Source organism: Hemicordylus capensis, chromosome 4, assembly GCF_027244095.1.
Source record: "Hemicordylus capensis ecotype Gifberg chromosome 4, rHemCap1.1.pri, whole genome shotgun sequence".
Taxonomy (NCBI): domain Eukaryota; kingdom Metazoa; phylum Chordata; class Lepidosauria; order Squamata; family Cordylidae; genus Hemicordylus; species Hemicordylus capensis.
The window spans coordinates 207,378,047-207,400,437 of NC_069660.1; the positions used below are offsets into that span (position 1 = coordinate 207,378,047).

Here is a 22,391-nt window from a genome sequence, read left to right on the forward strand (position 1 = left end):
GGGTCATCCCTTTCCCCTTGATTTGAAGCAATACATTTGCTAGAATCTCCATTATTCCCTATGGGAAAATTCTTAAAGATGTGTAAACTTTAAAAATTCACAGAAAATCAGCCCTTTGCCTAATTCCTTTGAAATGTGGGTGGTAGCTTCCACCCATTGGACACTACCACCACCACCCACTCTTTTTGCCCTGGGACCCTTTTTAAAAATCCAAATCAATTTGGATTTGGATTCGGAAATTTCGGCTACAAAACAAAACAAAACAGGGCTGATTCGGATTCAGAAAATTTGGGTACAAAACAAAACGGGTGTTTCGATTTGGATACAAATCGAAACAAGAAAATTCCTAAACGCACACCTCTATTGTTGACCCATGGATGCAGGCAGGAATGATACAAATAGTGCCTCAGTGGAACAAAAAGAGGACATTCAAGACAGTTAAGTTTTGAGGCAGTGGCATATATCCAACTTATGCCATTCCTTCTCCCTGGGGTGTGAAGGCTTGAGGCAAAATTATGGCAGTACGATATCTTAAGACCCGTGGAAGATGGATGCCACCTTTGGAAGGACTGACAACAACAATCTATATACCGCTTTTCAACAAAAGTCTCCAAAGCAGTTTACACAGAGAATCAATAAAGAAGATGGATCCCTGTTCCCAAAGGGCTCACAATCTAAAATAAAATGTAAGATAGACACCAGCAACAGTCACCAGAGCTGGGGATGGATAGGGCCAGTAACTCTCCTCCTGCTAAATAAAGATAATCACTATGTTAAAAAGGTGCCTCTTTGCCCAGTTACCAGAGGTTCCAGGATTAGTGTGTCTGAGTCAGGCAAGAAAATGCAGGACCTTGGGTTCGATGAAAGTGATCCGAGTTCAGAGACCCTTCGTGACGAGCTAATAGCTACTAAAAAGTCCAGTTTAATATAGAGAATGCAGAGAGGTATTGATCACAAAGGCTCAAACGGAGGTGTGTGAAGTACTCTGAAGACATTGTGTAGATCCCATGAGGGGAACCTGTGTACCATGGGAGGAGAGGAAAAAGTGGCTTCTCTGAGGAACTGTTTCAGGTGTGGATGAGAGTTTAGACCTTTTCCCATGGGGGAGAGAGCAGGCTGGCAAGGGTGGCCACATGCCACTTGATGGTGTTGGCCTTTAGACCCTTATCCAAGGCATCTTGTAGGAAGAGTCATAGTTCCACCACCCTGCAGCTTTCTGCTGCAAATCTGCAAATCTACCATCTGAGGAAGAAGCACCAGGTGGACTCATCAACCTGGTTAGATGAGTTCCCCCGCTGGATGCCAAGATGGTGTACAGTACTCTCTGGTCAAAACCGTGATTACTTAGGATGTTTCGCTCAGTCACCAGGCAAGCTTGAACCACGCAGGGTCATCGTGGATTATTGTGTTTTGGCCAAGTGAGTAAGTCCATTGTTGTTGGAAGGAACCACGGCCCGTCGACTGCTAGATGTAGAATTTCTGTGAACCATGGTTGACAAGGCCAGTAAGGGGCCACCAGGATGACTTGTGCCCTGAGTAGACGTATGCGTTGTAGTAGGCAGCCGAGTACCAGGATTGGTGGGAATGCGTACAGTAGTTCCCTGGGCCAGGGAGCCGAGAGTGCATCCATGGTTTCTGCTTGGTGACACGGGAATTGAGAGAAGAAGCATGGGAGCTGTGTGTTGAGGTGAGATGCAAACAGGTCCACCATGGGCTGGCCCAGGACCCAGCTGAGTTTTTAGAAGACTTGAGGGTTGAGTCTCCATTCTACTGGCTGTAATTCCTGTTGGCTCAGCCAGTCTGCCTTTGTGTTGAGTGAGCAACTGACATGGTGGTCAGCAGGGAGTCCAGGTGTATCTTGGCACATTTCATAAGCAGTGTCGCCTCCTGGTGTAGGGACTTGGAACGGATCCCACCCTGGCAATTCACGTGTGCCTTTGCTGTGTTATTGTCTGTGCGGACTAATACGTTTTGGTGTAGGATCTTCTTCTGGAAGGCTAGCAGAGCCAATTGGATGGCTCTCAGGTCTAGCCAATTGATGCTGTGTTTCTCTTGGGAGGTCCAAATGCCCTAGGCTGATTGGTCTTGGCAGTGTGCTCTCCAACCTGGCATCATTCATGTCTATTATCCTGGGGGGATCCAGAAACAGTCAGCATTGTGCTAAGTGCAAGTGATGCAGCCACCAATGAAAGGAAGTTCTGACTGAGCAGGGGAGTTGGACCTTAATATGTTGCCTTTGTACAATCACCACCTGGTGTGGCAGAGGGAACCACTGCAATTTCTTTAAGGAGAATCGTGCTCTGGTATTGCTTCCATGGCTGAGACCATGAGGCCTAGTAGCTGGTAAGAACTGGCACCTTCTTAAGCATAAGAATCCAGCTGATGGGAGCTTGTCGCTTGTAGCACTCAAGATCAGTTGGAATATCCATTGGGCCCACTAGGTTGTCTTTAGGTAGAGAGGGCCCTGTAGGAGAAGGGGGTCCACAGGTCTCCCTGGATGAGGAACTGGGGAGCCAGAGTCTGATATAATAGAAGAGTAAATAGAAGCTGGTCTTTTCCCCCTGCACCCTAGATTTTTTTTTTTAACTTTTATTTTTAAATGAGAATTTATGTTTATGGTTCTTTTTTCTTCATTTAGGGAGAAAAGATGAGGGGGAAGATGAGGTGGATTCCTGGAGGAGGACGAAGAGCACTCCCTAGATCTATGGTGCTTTTTATTGGGCCTCTTGGGCTGATGCTGGTCCAGGGTCTGGGTCAGCATGGCAGCGCACCAAGAACACCAGGCTTCAGGTACCTTCCCCAGGAAAGACAGTGGGGGTAGGTTGGCAGGTTCTAGAGGCGCTATAGGGGTAGTAGGACCAGCTGGCCCTGGATGTGTGAGCACTGTAAGATATTCCTCTTAGGGGATGGAGCCGCTCTGGGAAGAGCATACAGGCTCCAAGTTCCCTCCCTGGCATCTCCAAGATAGGGCTGAGAGAGATTCCTGCCTGCAACCTTGGAGAAGTCGCTGCCATTCTGTGTAGACAATACTGAGCTAGACGGACCAATGGTCTGATTCAGTATATGTACCTATGACTCACCGGTCCTGGAGTGACAGGCTTCGCCAGTGGTGGTGCTCCATTCCCTTCCTTCTCTTGGGCATGAAGCTGTTGAGAATGCCCACCCTGGATGGCTCCATCAAGATGAGGAGGAGAGAAAGGACAGGGGAAAGAGAGAGCTTTTTTTTTTTTTTTAAGATAAAGGAAGGATTTTTGAGTAGAGAAAGGCAGAGGAATGAGGAAGCAACCAAAATACATGTTGAGAAAGAGAATAAACAGAGAGGGAGCTAGAAGCAAGGCAAAAATCAACTGCCTTGGAGTTGTAGCAGGACAAACTAAACTGGGAGGGGCTATCTTTCTGGGCCTCCTAAAGGCTTTGCTTAATTAGTTTTGTCCTGCTCTTTGGAGCATGCTGGGAGGATAATCCATGTGAAATGTCCTCATCCAGCAGCTAAGAAGCAGCAGTCGCAAATTAAAAGCTTGCTGGAAGAAGAAGGCTTTTGCCTGGTACCTAAGCAAACACAAAGACGTAACCATAGTCTCTCTATGGTGCAAAGGGTGGCTACCAGGGAAAGTCACTTCTCAATAGTGACCCACATCTATCGGTAGGAAAAATTTTAAAAGGTCAAATTAAAAGCAGATTCAGCAGTATCAAGCAGGAGCCAATAAAACGAAGTATAGTATAAAGTCAAAGCAAATAAGTTTTTCACCTGGTGCTGAAATGAACACAGGAGTGGGGCCAAGTGTACCTCTCTGGGAAGGGCATTCCACACATGGGGTACCACCACAAAAGAGGCCTCCTATGAGCCTCCATTCATTTTACTTCAGATGGGGTAGGTAATGAGGTCCCAATTTATGTTCTAGCCACCACATTTTGTACTAACTGCAGTTTTTAACTATCTTCTAGGGCAGCTACATGTACAGCACATTCCAATAATCCAAACAGGATTTTCCTAGAGTACAGATAATTGTAGTCAGGCATATCAGAAATATATTATGTATTTTGAAGAATTGGTTTATTTCTTGGTTTGTTTGTGCAAAATAAAGTCATACTTCTTGATGACCTTACAGGTACTAAATTCTGCATACATAATCTTGTCACTGAAATTAGCAGAATGCATCACTTTTTACACTGGAACATGCTTGTTGAAAGGGTTTTTTTGTAGTTTTTTTTTTAAAAATCAGAATATCATACTTCTCGATTACCTACAGATACTAAAGTTTGCATGAACAATCCTGCCACTTAAATTAGCTGAATGCACTACTTTTAACACCGGAAAATGTTTGCTGAATAGTCTAAATATTATTTTTAGAAGAAATTATGAATATAACCATCATATTTTAATTATTATTCTCAATAGATGTTTAACATTCAATCAGATCAATAATTCCAAAATGACATAATGCCCAAGAAAAGTAGATCCTTCTGAATCATCTTTACTATGAATCAAATTTACCATGCTGTATATGAATAGTCAATAAAATGAATAATGTCTGAAGTTGAAATCCTACAAATTTCAAACTGTTCTTTTACTTCCCTCCTGCAAGCACATTAATAAAAAAATAATTTAAAAAATTCTATGACATACAGGATGATAGGAATGCTGCCTGTGGCCTCAGTTTGACAGAAGCCCAGAAGAGGAGAGGAAGAGTCCATCTGCTTCCTATCCAGCGCTGCTCGATTTGAGAGACCAAGTGGGTGCTGTTGGCTCCTTCTGCTGCTGCTATCTGCCTGCTTCTGCTTCCCCTGTGAGGCTGCAACCTGCTGCCTCTGTGAACATCTGTGGGGAGTATATGCAGGACTGTGGCCAGGGGTGAGTGACTCAGCAGTTCCTGGGGTCATCTGCCCAGCTCTGGTCCTTTATAGGAATGCTGCCTGTGGCGGCAGGCCCATCATCAGTGGGGTCACCCCTTTAGGGGAGCCACTTCAGAGGATAACAAGGATGAGGGCCAGGCTGTTTGGCTTAGGATCCCTCATGGTGTGTAAAGGAGGGTAGCTATTTTAAACTGGCTTCTGTTAGAAATCCTGGGTCAGTTGAGTTTTTAATGTGTTTGGGTCTGTCTGGAGATGGGGAGATAGGAGGTGTATCCACTGATTATGGGGCACCTATTTCAGTGGTGGTGGGGAAGAGAAGTAGTAATGTTGACAGGTCAGGAGGCTGTTGCAGGGGAAGGGAAATCAGAAACTTAATTCTCTGTTTCCCCTTCTGGTTGTCCTGCCAGCTCTTTGACCTCGGGAAGCAATGCCACCCACCCACAGCGCCTCGTCTTGCTCCTCTGTAATGCCAGGTCAGTCCAGAGTAAACCTGAAACCATCCATTATTTGATTCTAGATGAAGGGGCCAATCTGGTATGTATTACAGAGACTTGGCTGGGGGAGGCTGGTGGCCTGGTCTGGTCCCAGCTTCTCCCTCCAGGGTACTCCGTTGAGAAGCAGGGGAGGAGAAGTGGGTGGGGAGGTGGAGTGGCTGTGGTCTAAGAACAATATCTCCCTTGCCAGGATCTCTATCAAAGTCTCTGATCATATTGAATGTTTGTACCTATGTTTGGAGACCAGAAATAGACTGGGACTTCTGTTGGTGTACCAATCGCCCCACTGCCCAACAGAGTTCCTAACTGAACTGATTGACTTGGACTTGGTGTTGGGAGTCTCCCAAGCTTGTGGTGCTGGGGGACTTCAATGTTCACTTTGAGACCCAGTTTGTCCGCGGCGGCTCAGGAGTTTGTAGCAGCCATAACAACTATGGGCCTATCCCAAGTGGTTTTGGGTACTGACGTATATTGCTGGTCACGTACTTGATCTGGTCTTTCACTCTGATCGGGTCTTTCACTCTGAACACATGCTTGATTTGGTCTTTCACTCTGAACAGTGTTCTGTGGGACGGGACTCCTGTAATTTACCAATGGTCATGGATGGACCACCATCTGGTTAATGTTGGACTCATGACCACACCCCACCTCTGCAGGGGCAAGAGGGCCATTAGGAGAGAAGAGCTGGTCTTGTGGTAACAAGCATGACTTGTACCCTTGGCTAAGCCGGGTCTGCCCTGGTTGCATATGAATGGGAGACTCAATGTGTGAGCACTGTAAGATACTCCCCTTAGGGGATGGAGCTGCTCTGGGAAGAGCAGAAGGTTCCAAGTTCCCTCCATGACTTCTCCAAGATAGGGCTGAGAGAGATTCCTGCCTGCAACCTTGGAGAACCTACTGCCAGTCTGGGTAGATAATACTGAACTAGATGGACCTATGGTCTGATTCAGTATATGGCAGCTTCCTATGTTTCTAGGATGGTCTGCCCAAGAAGGTTATTGGATCCAATAGGATTCCAAGAAGCCTTGGAGGAATTTAGTGTTGGCTCTGCTGATGTACCTGTCAATACTCTGGTGGAGAATTGGAATAATCAACTCACCAGGGCAGTGGACACGATCACTCCTAAGCGTCCTCTCCAACCCACTTCGAAACTGGCCCCTTGGTATAAGGAAAAACTATGGGGGCTGAAGCAGCAAGGTAGATGACTAGAGCACAAGAGGAAAAAGACTCAACTCAAATCTGACAGATTACTACATAGAGCACATTTGAAGATCTATGCTCAGGCAATACGTGTGGCAAAGAAGCAATTCTTTTCCTCCCATGTCGCGTCTGCAAGTTCACGTCCAGCGGAGTTATTCAGGGTTGTGAAGGGGCTAATGTGCGCCCCTTCCCAAGCCCTTGAATCCGTACTTGGAACCATCAATTACTTGCTGTGACCTTTTTAGTGAGTTTTTTGTGGACAAAATCTCTCAAATCTAAGTTGTTCAGAAACTTAGATTCAAACAATTGTTACAGAGTCTGATGCCAAGGTGTCCAGCAGCTCATCTTATGTGACGACCCTGGATCAATTTCAGTTTCTGACTCCTGAGGATGTGGACAAGTTGCTCGGAATGGTGCGGCCTACCACCTGCCCTCTTGATCCTTGCCCGGCATGGTTTATAATATCTGGCAGGGAGGCTGTTGTAGAGGGCCTAGTAGATATTATAAATGCTTCTCTGAGGGAGGGGAGGATGCCTCCTTGTCTTAAGGAGGCAATTATTAGACTACTTCTGGAGAAGCCTGTCTTGGATCCCTCAGAGTTAAGTAACTACAGTCCTGTCTCCAACCTTTCATGGCTGAGCAAAGTGATTGAGAAGGTGGTGGCCTCCCAACTCCAGGCGGTCTTGGAGGAAACTGATAATCTAGACCCATTTCAAACTGGCTTTTGGGCAGGCTATGGGGTGGAGACTGCTTTGGTTGGCCTGATGGATGATCTCCAAATGGGAATTGACAGAGGGAGTATGACTCTGTTGGTCTTTTTGGATCTCTTGGTGGCTTTCAATACTATTGACCATAGTATCCTTCTGGAACATCTGAGGGGATTGGGGGTAGAAGGCATTGCTTTGCAGTGGTTCCACTCCTACCTCATGGGCAGATTCCAGATGGTGTCTCTTGGAGACTGTTGTTCTTCAAAATCTGAACTTTCGTATGGCGTCCCTCAGGGCTCCATTTTGTCCCCGATGTTGTTTAACATCTACATGAAACGGCTGGGAGAGATCATCAGGAGATTTGGTGTAGGGTGTTATCAATATTCTGATGACACCCAAATCTATTTCTCCATGTCAACATCATCAGGAAAGGCATAACCTCCCTAAATACCTGCCTGGAGGCAGTAATGGACTGGATGAGGGATAACAAACTGAGGTTGAATCCAGATAAGATGGAGCTACGTATTGTGTGGGGTTGGAACTGAGGAGACGATTTTGATCTGCCAGTTTTGGATGGGGTCATGCTCCCCCAGAAGGAACAGGTCTTTAGAAAGCTTTTAAAGACTTGGCTTTTTACCCAGGCTTTTACATGATCGTTTTCTACTGCAGCCTCTCTGTGTTTTTATTTGTTGTATTTGTTGTATTGTATTTATGCCTGTTTTTATATTTTTAACATGATGTTTTTATTGTCTTTTTATTGTATGTTTTTTAACTTTTGTAAACCGCCTTGGGGTTATCTTTTTAATGAAAGGCGGTATATAAATGCAAAAATAAATAAATAAATAAATAAATAAACAAACAGGTACGCAATCTGGGGGTGCTTCTGGACCCAAACCTCTTCCTGGTGTCCCAGGCTGAAGTGGTGCTTTTTAATCAGCTTTGGCTGATATGCCAGCTGCGTCAGTTTCTTGAGATGAACGACCTCAAAACAGTTATACATATGCTGGTAACATCTAGGCTAAATTACTGTAATGCGCTCCATTTGGAGGTGCTTTTGTACGTAGTCCGGAAACTGCAATTGGTCCAGAATGTGGCAGCCAGGTTGGTCTCTGGGTCATCCAGGAGAGACCATATCACTCCAATGTTGAAAGAACTACACTGGCTGCCGATATGTTTCTGGGCAAAATACAAAGTTCTGGTTATTACCTATTAAGCCCTAAACAGCTTAGGCCCTTGGTATTTAAGAGAATGCCTTCTTCACCATGAGCCCCACTGCCTGATCATCTGGAGAGGTTCTTCAGCGGTTGCCTCCAACTCGTTTGGCATCTACTCAGGAATGGGCCTTCTTCATTGCTGCCCCTGGACTTTGGAATGCGCTCCCTGTTGAAATAAGAGCCTCCCCACCTTTGGGAACTTTTAAAAAGGTACTGAAGACACATTTATTCACCCAGGTTTTTAATTAGGTTTAGGGTTTTAATTTTTAATGTTGGTTTTAAATGATATTAATGTTAAAGATTTTAATGTTTTAAATTATTTTAATTGTAAGCCGCCCAGAGACACAAGTTTTGGGCAATATAAAAATATCAAATAAACAAACAAACAAACAAACAAACAGGTGGCCCTTAAATAGCTATTTTGCCCATCCTCGGACCACTTCCCTATATACTGATTTAGTTCTCATGGGGGGTAATTTCGGTTATTCATGGTTTTCTACCTACCCTAACTACATTGGTATACAATTTAAATAGTCACTCTCTCCATTTCTCCTCTGGCATACGGGAAGATTTAAAGAAGTGGTGCGAGAGGTGCAACCTGCTCCACCCACTCTTGCTTCTTGCAGCACTTTTAAAATCCTCCCTGCATGTCAGCTGAGAAGCAGGGAGAGAAGCTATTTAAGCTTTACACTTCCCTGCGCTTCTCAGTTGAGCATCACCTGAGAACTGTGGAGAGGTTTAAAGTTTAAATAGCCATTCTCCCCACTTCTCCGCTGATGTACAGGGAGGTTTTAAAAAGTGGCACAGGAGGCTGCTTCGTCCACTCTCACCGCAAGAGTGGATTGTTTAGGTAAGAAACCTAACCTCATATTTTGGTTAGGTCAAGCACTCCAATATAATAGTTTCTACAAACATTACCCCCTGATATAAGAAAGCCTCCTGGATTTCATTTCTTGAATCTATGCAAAATAACTTTGGCAGGTCAGCACGGGCCTCACCTACTAGTAGGTTATATTGCGGACACTATATATTGATTCCAAGCCCTTTTCTCTGTGCTTGCCATCTTTTGTTCACTCATTTTTAATGGAGAATCTAGATGACAATATTGTCAGATCTTTGCAGCAGCGTTGTCCTCCTGTGTTTTTGCAGATCTCATTTGTTTTTTGGTTGCTGTGGGCGGGGGTTGTTGCTGCTGCTGCTGTTGATATAAGAATGCGGCATCAAGCTGTCCCATGTGGATAGACAAAGCTTATCAGAACTCCTCTGCCTTTAATTTAAAAGCTTTCTATTTGTCTGCCAATTTTACTGCTTCCTGCTGATTGGGTTGGAGGATTAGTCAGATCAGCAGCCTATTAATTACTGCTCTCTGAAATTCCCCAATGTCACTTTCTATTCTTGTGAAATGGGAAGGCTCATTATTTGCTCTCTTTAAATTTTAAAAAAAATACCTATTTTGCTATTATTATTATTTTAACTAACCAGTAGTAAAAACCTTGCCTGCTCCCTTCCTCCAAAGCACAAAATGGCACTGGGGCAATTAAAAGAGCCTGTTAATCATCAATCCTACTCAACAGGAAGCAATAAAACAGGCAAGACCTGAAAACAGGAAACTTTTAATAACTGGAAAGAACCTTTGCTGAATCTGATTTTTTTTAGTGGGGAAACAAAAAGGTAAACTGAGCCTTTTCACTCATATGTTGAATCATAATGCAGGGAATGATGCATCTTTGACCCAAACATTTCTTTGGCAGTACACACATCCTCTCACAAATCCAGCACAGGACATGGAGGGAAAAATACAGTTTACATCCTACCACCATCCTTCATTTTAAAGAGGGATGCATTGGGGAGCTTAAAATAGTGAAACTGTAACATGTCCTACAGCATAGGGCAGTGGCTTTCAAACTGTGCTCGAGGATGATTTTTCCATGAGGCCAAGTGAGGTGATAGCCTCAGGCAGTGAGTGCACCATAGGGCAGCGAGGGTGGGTCTACACCATGGGCACCAGACAAGTTTCCCTGAAGTGCTTGTTCACCATCACCTAGATTGAGCTGGGTATGTTCTGCGGTGCATTCACAGGAAGTGGCAGTGAGACCCAAGAGGCCTGGAAAGCAGCCTTTCCTTGTGTTTCTGTGAAGGAATGACCCCACCCCTCTTTGTTTTGTGGTTTGTAAATTGCTTTGTTCTTGCCTTGTTCTGTGTCTTGCGCTGTAAGGGTTAAAAATGTTGATACCTCTGACAAGCAGCTCTGAGGTAAGGAGGGAAAGTTGTAAACTGCTACCATTGGCTGTCTCCATCCAGAGAAGGAAGGTGACTGACTGAAGTAACAAACTCTTTCATTGGCTAAGGCATCCCTTTAGAACTGAATAAAAGGGAGAGAGAGTGTTACAGCCCAGGGGTAGAGTGAGAAGAGAGCTGAGGGTGAAAAGAGGTCTATTAGACGGAATGCTGTGTGAGCCAGAAGGCTAGAACACTAGCAGTAAGATCGAGCTGAAACTGCTAGGGAAGTTAGCTGTGAGGGAGCTGGTCTTATTGAAGCCAGCTAGGCCTTGTGACAGAAGGCTAGCAAGTTTGCTTGGTTGTATTTTGTAATTTTTGTACTCTTGCCAACCTAATATTTCATCTACTCTTTCTGTACTTTTTTTTTGCATTTTTGAAAACTTTTTATCACAAGTAAACCTGTTCTTATTCTTAATATGTTTCCGGGAGAGACTGTCAGTTATTTTAGTCCCGCCTCATGCCTATTTGCCCTTTTTACCACACTACTAAGTTCTGGTCTTGTTTTTCAATGGCAGCCAAAGCAATCACACTGGTTTAAGTCTTTTTGGTTTCAGTGTTTAGGGGTGTCCATGAACCATTTGCCAAACCGGTTCATCTCGAGCCGGATAGGTTTGGTGGCTTTATTGGAAACCGAACCAGGGGCCATTGATTCCGCAACTGAACAGGTGGCCGGTGTGGGTGTTTACGAGAGAGGTGTAAATGGTCTTACCCAGCCAGTGCAGCTCCAGTGCTGCTGCTTGTCCCGCCCGGCACATAGCTCATAGCCTAAGCACACACTGTGATGCCCCTTTTCGCGCATCCATGGCAGAATCGTGTTGCCACTGTGTGGGCAGCGCTGTGCGCTAAAAGGGGCATTATGGTGCATGCTTAGGCTATGGGCGGCACCAGGATGAAGGGGGAGCGGCAGCACCGGCAGCTGCAATGGCTAGGTAAGACCCTTTAAAATACCTCTCTTGCTATTCTCCCCTTACAGCTTCCCAGGACCTCCACCTCTTTACTTGTAAAGGGGAATCCTCACTGGATCCCCCTTTACAAGTATCAGCTGCTTGGACCTCTGAACAGGTTTGGTCAAATGGGGCTGGACAGTTTGACCAAACAGATTTGTAAACACATGGTTCAGTTCAAATTCTATTCTAATTCAAACTGAACCGTGATTTTTGGGTTTCTGCACATCCCTAGCAGCAGATGGTTAGACTGAGAGCCAGTTGCAGCCAAGACCTCACAGCTTCCTAGAACATTCCCCAGAATTTCCTACATCACAAAGGGGTTCTATGGCAGACAAGTTCTTATTAAAAGTTTCCCTTAGGTAAAAACCTGGAAAACCACTGGACATTAAAATGCTGCCTGTGAAATCTTCATTTTCAAGTAAGGTACATAAGTTTCATTCTTAAAGTTACATAGTTCCAAATTTTGCCAAAACAGGAATTTAGCTCTCTTGAAAGAGCAATTTTGATCCCTTTAGAAAATGCACAGCTCAATTCCTTCCACAAATCTAATCCTTAAGAAACTAGTTCATCCCTAACAAATAAATCAGTAAAGACCTTATTTACCTGCTAGTTCTAGTGTGACAGTATACAGCCCATTAGTTTTCCCCTAGCAATTGTAATCTCAGATCACCCACTGTCATTGTCTTTAACATTAGCTCTTGTAAAGTGCAATCTTAAAACCATCTTATCTGAAGCAGACTCACTCAATTCAGCAGAACTATTCTAGACTAAATTACTTGATGTCTGAAGCTATATGTTGATGGAATGGATCCAAACTCACTGAAAGACATTCACAAACACTGATTCACACTAGGAAGCCAAAGAGACAGTTTTTACAAAAGAGCATGATCATTTTCCAGCACAGCCTGAAAGCCAAAAGCAGATTTCCCTGCAGGTAAATTATACATAGCATGCTCAATTTACTTAGCAAACGCCCTTATCTATATACCTACTTTCTTCTTTTGCATACACTCTGTGTTTCAGATCAGAGGTTTCTCCAATGATGCTGGGGAAGGAGTGAGGAGCAGGGCATGAGCAGGGTCTTCTTGATTGCAAGGTCCCTAACCTTCGATAAGAAATAAAATGCTGCCTTTGAAATCCACAGATTCAAGTAGGGTTCCAAAAGTTCATTCTTAACACTACACAGCCTATACAGTGTTATAAGAGATAAGGCTGAAAAAACTTGCAGATCCAGAGGAACAGGATGCCTTTTGGCCTTCTGGCTCCTGCACATGAGCATCTTGTTCCTCTGGATCTGCAAGTCTTTCAGTGAGTTGGTCTTGTGGTAGCAAGCAGGTCCCTTTTGCTAAGCAGGGTCCGCCCTGTGGTATCTGAATAGGAGACATAAGTGAACACTGTACGATATTCCCTCAGGGGATGGAGCTGCTCTGGGAAGAGCACCTGCATGCTTGCATGCAGAAGGTTCCAAGTTCCCGCCCTGGCATCTCCAAGATAGGGCTGAGAGAGGCTCCTGCCTATAACCTTAGAGAAGCCACTGCCAGTCTGTGTACACACTACTGAGCTAAATGGACCAATGGTCTGACTCGCTATAAGGCAGCTTCCTATGTTCCTAGTGTTATATCTAATCTGTAAGAGTACGGACCTTGCAAGCAGAAAGGCATTGCATCTTAACGTACAGCTTCTCACCTCTTCCTCAGTGCCATTGGAGAAACCTTGGATTTGAGACACAGTTAATGAATAAAATATAGTGTTCACTGATAATATTTAACATTACTTTGAATAATTTATGTATATTTGTTTGTATTTATACTCTGCCTTTCTTTTAAAAACATGCAAGTGGATTACAAAATTTAAAAGAAAGGAACATTGGCCTTACTGTGAAGGGTTCTTTTCCCCTGTGTCTGGAGCTCCTCATTGATGGGTTGTACAGTGAGCATGCTTGATACAGAACTAGGCTTTTGTAAGGCTAGCTTCCTGCCACCGAAGGGCACCTTCTCTAGTTCTGGGACTAAAGTGAAGAGCGGCACTATGGAAAGAGTTAATTGCCTAGGCATCAGTATACAAGGAAAAAAACCACCAACTAGAACAGTAAATGAAACAGAACAAGAAACACCTTGTAATAAACAAACTAAAGGTAATCCTATACCTAGGATCTGGCTCCACCCAAATATAACTAACCATACCCCCTCGAACGTTCATTACAGATGAAATTGTACATTTGGATGGGCATGAGGAGCTCCAGACACAGGGGGAAAGGACCCTTCACGGTAAGACCAATGTTCCTTTCCCCCCTGTGCTGGAGCTCCTCATTGATGGGACATACCCAAGCAGAATGACAAATTGGAAATGACCTGCTGAAGCACTCTACGACCAAAGGCCACTTGGTCAAGAGCAAAGGAAGAAATCTTATACTGACAGCTGAACGGGGTCACAGATGTCCACGTAGCTGCCCGGCAAATGTCCAGAAGTAAGCCAAAAAGGCAGCCAAAGTCACTGCGCTGTGGGTAGAGTGTGGCAATATCCCTCCTGGAATCAGCAGGTTGAGGATACAATGGGCCAAAATGATGCAGGATCTAATCCATCTGGACAAAGAAGCTCTGGAAACCTTGCAACCCAGGGAGTTTGGATGAAATGAAAAAAAGAGCGAATCTGTCTTACAAAAACCTTCAGTACACCTGATATAGGTCCACACGGCCCTGCGGACATCGAGCTTATGCCAAAGTTTCTCTTTGTGGTGAACAGGAGACGGGCAGAAGGATGGTAGGACAATGTCCTGGAAACGATGAAAGGCTGAATTAACTTTTGGTATGAAAGTGGGATCTAGCTTCAGAATAATAGAATTGTGCTGGAAAATGCACAGCTCCTTACGCACTGACAAAGCCCTCCAGGCTGACATAATGACAATCAAGAATAGTAGCCTCATGCTGATAGAAGCCAGAGGTTCAAAGGGGGACTGCGTTAGGGCGTTCAGCACCCTGTTTAAGCTCCAAGAGGGGAAACGTCAGATAGGCAGAGGTGCCAAATTAGAAACCCCTCTCAAAAATCATGATATGTGTGGATGAAGTGATGAAGTGCCCAGATCTGAAATCTCCAGAACAGACGCTAATGCAGAAGCCTGCCTACGTAGTGTATTGGGCCACAGGTGAAGATCCATTCCAGACTGAAGAAAGGCCAACACGTCAGGAACTCCAAAACAGCGCGGGTCCAGGTCCTTGCGGGCAGCTCACCTGGAAAAGGTGGCCCAAGTGGACTGGTATATACACTGGGCAGACAGCTGGTGGGCCACAACGATCGTATCCTGAACTGGCTTGGTATAACCACTGACTACAAGGTTTGTGTGCTCAATGTCCACACACAGAGCTGGAGCCATCCTGAATCTGGAAATAACAAGGGAACTTGGTTCAAAAGATTCCAGCAGAGAGGGAGATGCCATGGAAGTGAGGTGGAGTATAGGACCAGATCAGAAAACCTTGGCCTTCTTGGCCAATGTGGCACCACCAAGATCATCTGTGCCCATTTCACCACCATCTTCTGAAAGACCTTGGCAATTATGGCTGTCAGTAGAGGAGGCCGTGGGGCCAGGCGGTTGTGAGTGCATCAGTTGCTTCTGCTAGATGAGACTGAAAACTGGTGAAGAAGCGAGGGAGCTGGTGATTGAGGTGAGATGCGAACAGATCTACTTCAGGAACGCCTAGGTGTTGAACAATCTGTTGAAAAGCCTGTGGGTAGAGGGACCATTCCTCGGGATCCACTATTTGTCGGCTGAGCCAGTCTGCCTGAATGTTGCTCAACCTGCCAAGGTGTTTCGCAGTGATGGCAGGCATTTCTCTGCCTATAGCAGCAGATCATTTGTCTCTACCACTAGCATCCTCGACTGTGTGGCATGCTGTCCTGGCAACTGATGTGGGCCTTGGTTGTGATGTCTGTACGCAGCAATACATGACTGCCCCTCAACAGAGGATGGAACTTCCTGAGAGCCAAGTTGGCGGCCCAAAACTCCAACCAATTGGTGCTCCTTTTCTTTTCCTCCTTGGACCATATGCTTTGAGCTATCCGATTGTGTCAGAGTGCTCCCCACCCGGAAAGGCTGGCATCTGTTACAATAATAATCTTCTGAGGATTGGTTAGTGGAAGACCTCTGTTGATCACTGGAGATAGCCAACACCAAAAGGACTCCTTGACTTTCTGTGGCAGGCATATCTGCTGGTATGTCCCACCCATGATACGATCCTGTTATGGGAGGAGGGGCCACTGCAGAGGACAGGAATACCACCTTGCCCATTGCATGCACTCCATGCATGCCACCATAGACCCCAAGGCCTGAGCCAGGAGCATTAGATCTGCTGATGGGCACCGCAGGAGTGGATGTATAAGAGCAGTGATTTTTACCTTGCACTCTTCTGGCAGAAAAATCAGACCCTGATTCAAATTGAACACCGCTCCTAGGTGCTGAAGAACCTGTGATGGGTCCAGATGGCCTTGTCCGAACTGACCACAAAACCATGATCCTCCAGACATTTCAGCATAAGGCTCACCACCTCCTAGGCCTGAGTTCAAGATGGTGCTCGGATCAGGAGGTCATCCAAAAAGAGGTATATGTTTATGCCCTGGAGATGCAAGTGAGTATGACCATGACCATGATCTTCATGAAGGTCCGCGGTGCTGAGGACAGGCCAAACGGAAGGGCCCTGTATTGATAATGGAGCCTGTTGTAGGAGAACCAAAGGAATTTCCAGTACTGTGCACTGATTGGTACGTGCAGGTACACCTCGGCCAAGTCTACTGAGACCAAGAAATCCCTTGGCCGGATTGCCTCTTTGATGGTTCACAGTGACTCCATTCTGAATTTTTTCTTCCTTATGTACTTGTTTAGGTGTTTGAGGTTCAGCACTGCCCTCCAAGAACCATCCTTCTTGGGCACAAGGAATAACAATCAATAAATGCCTTGACATAACTCTATTGATGGTACTTGTTCTATTGCCCAAATCCATTCAAGATGACGAATTGTTTGAATGATTCTCAGATGTTTCTCTGGCTTGTTTGATTTCAGAGACGTCCAGAAAAAGTATGGTGAAGATGTAAGGTTTAGGGCATATCCTCTGGCAATTATGTCCAGCACCCAGTGGTCCTGGGTGGGGGATATCTAGGTGGGGGCAAAGTCCAGGAGTCTGCCCCCAACCTGAACCACATTGTTGTTTCTTGGAAAACTGCACTGGAGCTGAAGGCTTTAGATCCTTGAGCTCCCTGTGCCCTTGTGGGGCTTCTATAACACTGTCTCCACTGATACTGTCCATATCCTCTGAACTTGTTGTAGTGTGAATCCCTGGCCTGACCTGAGGAATTTCCCTGAAACTACTTATGGGAACAAAAGGAGGAAGAAAAGGGACAAAAAGGCCTTCGAAAATCTTTCCTGGTGGAAGGCATGGCCTTTTTCTTTTCTTTTGTCTCAACTAACACCGGCTCTAATGCCAGTCCAAACAGATTAGTTCCCGGGAAGGGAGAAGAGGTAAGTGCCAATTTGGACTTAAGTGTCCACTGGCCATGACTTGAACCAGATGGATCGCCGGACCACGAGCCCTGATGCTATAGCCCTGGATGCCTGCTGGATGCAATCCAGGCTAGAGTCTGCCATCAAAGCCACATCCTTTGCCATCTTATGGATGCCCTGGCGTAGCTTCACATTCTCAGGAGGATGAGCTCCTTTGCCCAAAGAATTGAAGCTCTAGAAAAAATGAGAATTGGTAATAAAATAGAACAGCTACTTTTATCACAGTTACAAAAGCTTCACGCACCTTTTTAAAATAAAACATCACATTTCCTGTCTTCAGAAAACTTCAGCTGATCTTGACCCTCTGTATTAAAAATAGATCCAGACACCATTAGAGCCACTGGCACATAAATAAGGGGTGTAGCAAGTAAGGAAATGACCTCTTGATTGAGCGCATAATGCTTCCTAGGATAGCTACCCACTGGCTTAGAAGAGGCTGGCTGCTACCATTCTCCTATCATAACTTTACGGAAAAGCGAAGGGAATGGAACATTCTGATCTAAATCCAGGGGGTTTTGTGCTATCTCTGCTGGTGCCAAATCATTGATAGCCCTTTTTGCTTTAACGAGAAATACTTCAAAGTCAGCAGACATGAATAGACACGCAGATATGGGTGCCTGTTGCGCTAACTCTTCCCCAGATAATTCCCCCTCCTCCTTTTCTGAATCAATGGATTGCAGAGGCCCAGGAGACTCAAGAGTTGAATCAGAGTCAGAAACAGCTCTATGAGGAATGCCAGGGTTTCTGGGATGAGCAGGAGCGGGGGGGGGACAGCAGGAATTACTGGGGATGCAGGCAAAGGTCCAACGGGGGGCAGGGGAGAGGCAAGACCAGCAAATGAACAATAGGAGTTGGTAAGGCATGAGGTAACACAGTAGTAGGTAAATACCTAATAGGCCATTTAGGTGGTGGAGATTCGGAAGATTAAGAGCGATATGACTGCTTTTGACGCTTGCACCCCAACTTTCTAGGAACAAACCTGCCACACTCAGAAAAAGGAATTGCTTGCCCCCTAGGGCTTGAGTCCGGTGAATATGAGAACAATTGAGCCCTGGAGTGCTGTAGCCTTTCAGGAGGCAATGCGGGCCCTGCTGACTGGGATGGAGATAATGCAGCAGGAGCCAATGGCAGTGCATTAGTGAGGGGGCAAACATGCCCTCCTAAAAAATTTCTTCAACTACCCTGCTACATTGGGGGGAACTGCAGATGCCGGCCCCACCCAGAGGAAGAAGCACCACGTTACTCATGGGCACCGGTCCACCAGACAGCTGGGCTGGAAACTCAGGCAGAGCAGGAGGCGTAGGAGCCTTAACTGTTGACATGGATGGTTGGTTCGCAGGCAGCAGCTTTCCAGGCAGCATCGGCAGCATCGGCCCCGGAGACACAGGGAGAGATGGGGGGGGGGGACTGTGTGGACCAGCCAGTTCCCTCTTTAAACCCTCCACCACCAGATCGAGTGGCACAGATGCCAGAGAATCGCCCACCGGGCGCAGGTCATCCCTTTTCTTTGAGCACTCCTCCCTTTTGTGCTGCGGTTTAATCTTGCAGCACACATTCTTTATCGGGAGATGCTCAATAAGGCGTACAGAGAGCTGTGACCTCCTGTTCTCTTTTTAGGGGCCTCATCTTGCACCTTGAGGTGCTTGACTTTTTGCTGCCTTTCTCGGAGCCAGAACAGCCTCCCCAGAACCAGTAGGCAAAATGGCGGGAACGGAGCACGTTAGAGAAGCTAACTGCGCCCCAAAGGGGGCAAGTCCCACAGAGCTGATCTTAACGGTTGTCTGAGGGCCCTCAGACAGGGAACCCCTCAACAAATCTTCTGGATGCGCCCACTCCATGATAAGGAAGGAACAAGCAGATTTTTTAAAAAAGGTAACAAAGGTCCAAATTGAAACAATAAATGAATTTGGTAAAATACAAACAGAAAACCCAAGGCAGCTCCTTTCCTACCCTCGCACAATTGGTGGTGGTGGGGATTGTAGGAAAGAAATAACAGTAATAAAATGGAAAGATATCAGAATAAGAAAGCTAGCCTGGATAGAATTATATCTGTAAATGCTGAAGAGCTCTTTCAATGGTCTGCAAGCTCGAGCAGACAGGACCAAAACTGAGAAAGGCGCCCTCCGGCAGCAGGAAGCTAGCCTTACAAAAGTCCAGTCCTGTCTTGAGCACAATCCATCAATGAGGAGCTCCAGCACAGGGGGGAAATACAATAAAGTTATAATAAAATAGAAAGCAAATGGCAGCAGTAAAATCACTGGACTGAATAAATAAAGCAGCAGATGTATATACTATTACAACACCTAATTCAGGCCAGTTCCTCCCTCACCATCGACCTAGTTATTGTCCCCATGCGCCTATACAAGTACCGCTTACTGTATTTCATAAACATTTTTCAATACCTGAGTTGAAACAAGGAAACACAACTTTTCAAAAGTGTAAGCCAGTTAAATTTTAAGATTATTCACATCTACTTATTTATTTCAATTACAGAATTTCTGTTCATAAGATTTAAGGATCAGTATCAGGGGCGTAACTATAATTGGGCCAGGGGAGACAGTTGTCTGGGGGCCCACTGCCTTGGGGGCCCCCCCAGAGGCAAGTCACATGACTGACTCCCCCAGCCGCATACCCGCCCGGGCTTCCTTCAGTTGTATTCATCCTCCGAAACTGATGTGGGTGTTAAGACCTGGAGCTACCAGAACAGCATGCCTTTCTCCAGTACCATTAAATGACTTGCATCGTCCACAATTTACAAAACCTTTTAAACAAATAATTTAGGATTTTATTTATACACACACACACACACACACACAATGTGCCACAATATCTATCTATCTATCTATCTATCTATCTATCTATCTATCTATCTTTACTACGCTTTTTGTTACCACTATTCAGCCTCATTTAGGATTTCTTTACTTCATGAGCTGAGCTTCAGTGAGGGGGGGGGCATTTTAAAATCTTGTCTCTGGGCCCACTCCAACCTTGCTACGCCCCTGATCAGTATACAAAGAACCAGCTAACAAATTTAGGTTATTGTTATTCAACCTATACCCTGCTATTTACTCAAAGGCCTCCCAAATGGCTAACATAAAAACACCTCCCATTAAAAAAATTAATAAAACAGCAGCAATACAATCATAAAAGCCAAAGCAACGGCAGAATTAAAAACCAAGCCTTCATCTGGCACTGTAGTGACATCAGTGCAGATGGCAGGCAAGCTTCCCTGAAGAGTGCATTCCAAAAAAGGGCTAAGGCTACCACACCTGGAAAAGTCAATTCTCTAGTCACCACCCATCACACATCTGAAAGCGTGATAATCCAGAGGAGGAAGACCTTAGCAGAGGGGCAGGATCATGTGGGAGAAGGCACTCCTTCAGATTCCACACACCCAATGGGAACATGAATTTTTCAAACAGCAGCCCCCACTCCACCCCTGCAACCATATGTCAAACCACTTTTGAAACTGAGCAGAGTCAAAGCACTTCAGCTTGTACATGACATGCACCCAGAAAATAGCACCAGGAGAAAATGCATTCTAATGGTATCCATATATACAAGATATTTACATAATGGACACCTCCTAGTTAAAAGGTTCTGGGCACCCAGCACAAAGCTGTACAGCCTTACAGCCTCGAAAGGCTTGTTGTGCTAAAGTTCACAGGGTGAGACATTTTAATTGTTGCTGGGTGTCCTGAGCACCACTCTGTGGAATAAAAACTATTTGTTCAAGAAAAGTATATGTAAGTCTGTAGCATTAGGTACGTCATGAGCTATGGCCTACACCATTTTGCAAAAATCGTTTTTAAAGCAATCCTTATCTTTTAAAGATGGTACATACTATTTTATCTGTATTCTCACTGAGCTTTTTAATGCTACATTTAGCCTTGGAAATGTTCCTTCTCCTAGACAGATTGCATGTGCTTCATTCTAAATGAGCACTAAACTCATTAATTCAACTCCCAATTTGTTAGTTCAACCTCCAAGCGGTTCAACATTATGAAGCTACTGTGATCCCTACAGCAGAACCTTCCAATTAGCTCAGTTAGAGTGGACAGATATTTATTCATGATCAAAACAATTAATCTGGTCTCTTGGTGCTCTATTTCTAGGGCTTTTCTAGATGGCTCTGAAGCAGTTTCTCACAATGGAGATGTCTCCTAAATCTCATAAAGCATTTTTAGCGTATTATTCCATTAAGCAGCACACCATGAGGTAGTGTTGTGTTTTTTTTTAACCTACATGAAGTTGTTTCTTTTAAAAGCCTGTTTATAGATTCACATTTCCCTGGCAAAGCAAGAACACTTCCCCATGGGTTGAAATGATTATGACATCAACATTGCTCAACCTCCCTGCAGCCCTCTTATGTGTGTTGGGGTTGTGTGGATTTGTTTTGCACTGATTACTGAAAATGACTGAAAAAGGATTTGTAAAAGGAAATTCAGGAAATCTACTATTTGTAGATTCCTGCATGATCACATATTTCTTCACTGGCAATGAAGATTATGTTAGAGTGGAGATGAGGGGTGATGACCACAAGATTAGTATTAGAGCTGGTTCTATAACTCACACATACACACAGGAAATCTCCCATTCCAAAAATATTGCCTGCTTAGATGGTGTGCCTGTTTAGGGGGGAAATGTTTTTCATTTTTCTCCCCCTTAAAATAAGTTGGGGGGCGACTGTGCAGAGGCTAGTGACAGCTGATAGTTTCTGTCAGGGCTGGTGAAATCTCTTGAAAATAAAGGACAACCATTATTACACTTGAATGATTTAACACATGTATCTGAGGTAGATTGGGCCTGTTCCCCTATATCACGTAGGCCTCAACTGCTTAACATCTGACAATGGCTTCTTCCTTCATTTTACCTCAAAACTGCTAGGCCTCTGAGCTCCTATCTGGCTTTTACTATGCTCCAATCTTGCACCTCATAAGCAGAAGAGGCTGCTGAGTTCCATGTAAGAGCCAAGAGCCAAGCTATTATAGACCCAGTTCTAATACTAACCTTGTGGTCTTCATGCCCCACATCTCCATTACTATGAAACTGTTCACCCCCATCCCTTCTCCACACAATCGCTCCTTTTTTTTAAAAAAGGGGGGAGGCATGAAAATCAAATAAAAATATGCATAACAATACAATAT

At 45.0% G+C, this 22,391-nt stretch overlaps 1 protein-coding gene across 6 annotated transcripts in view; it reads right to left on the reverse strand.

Moving 5' to 3' along the window:
* The window catches only part of ECI2 (enoyl-CoA delta isomerase 2), a 78,761-nt gene that overhangs the window by 50,432 nt on the left and 5,938 nt on the right, over window positions 1–22,391 (reverse strand). The window lies entirely within an intron of this gene.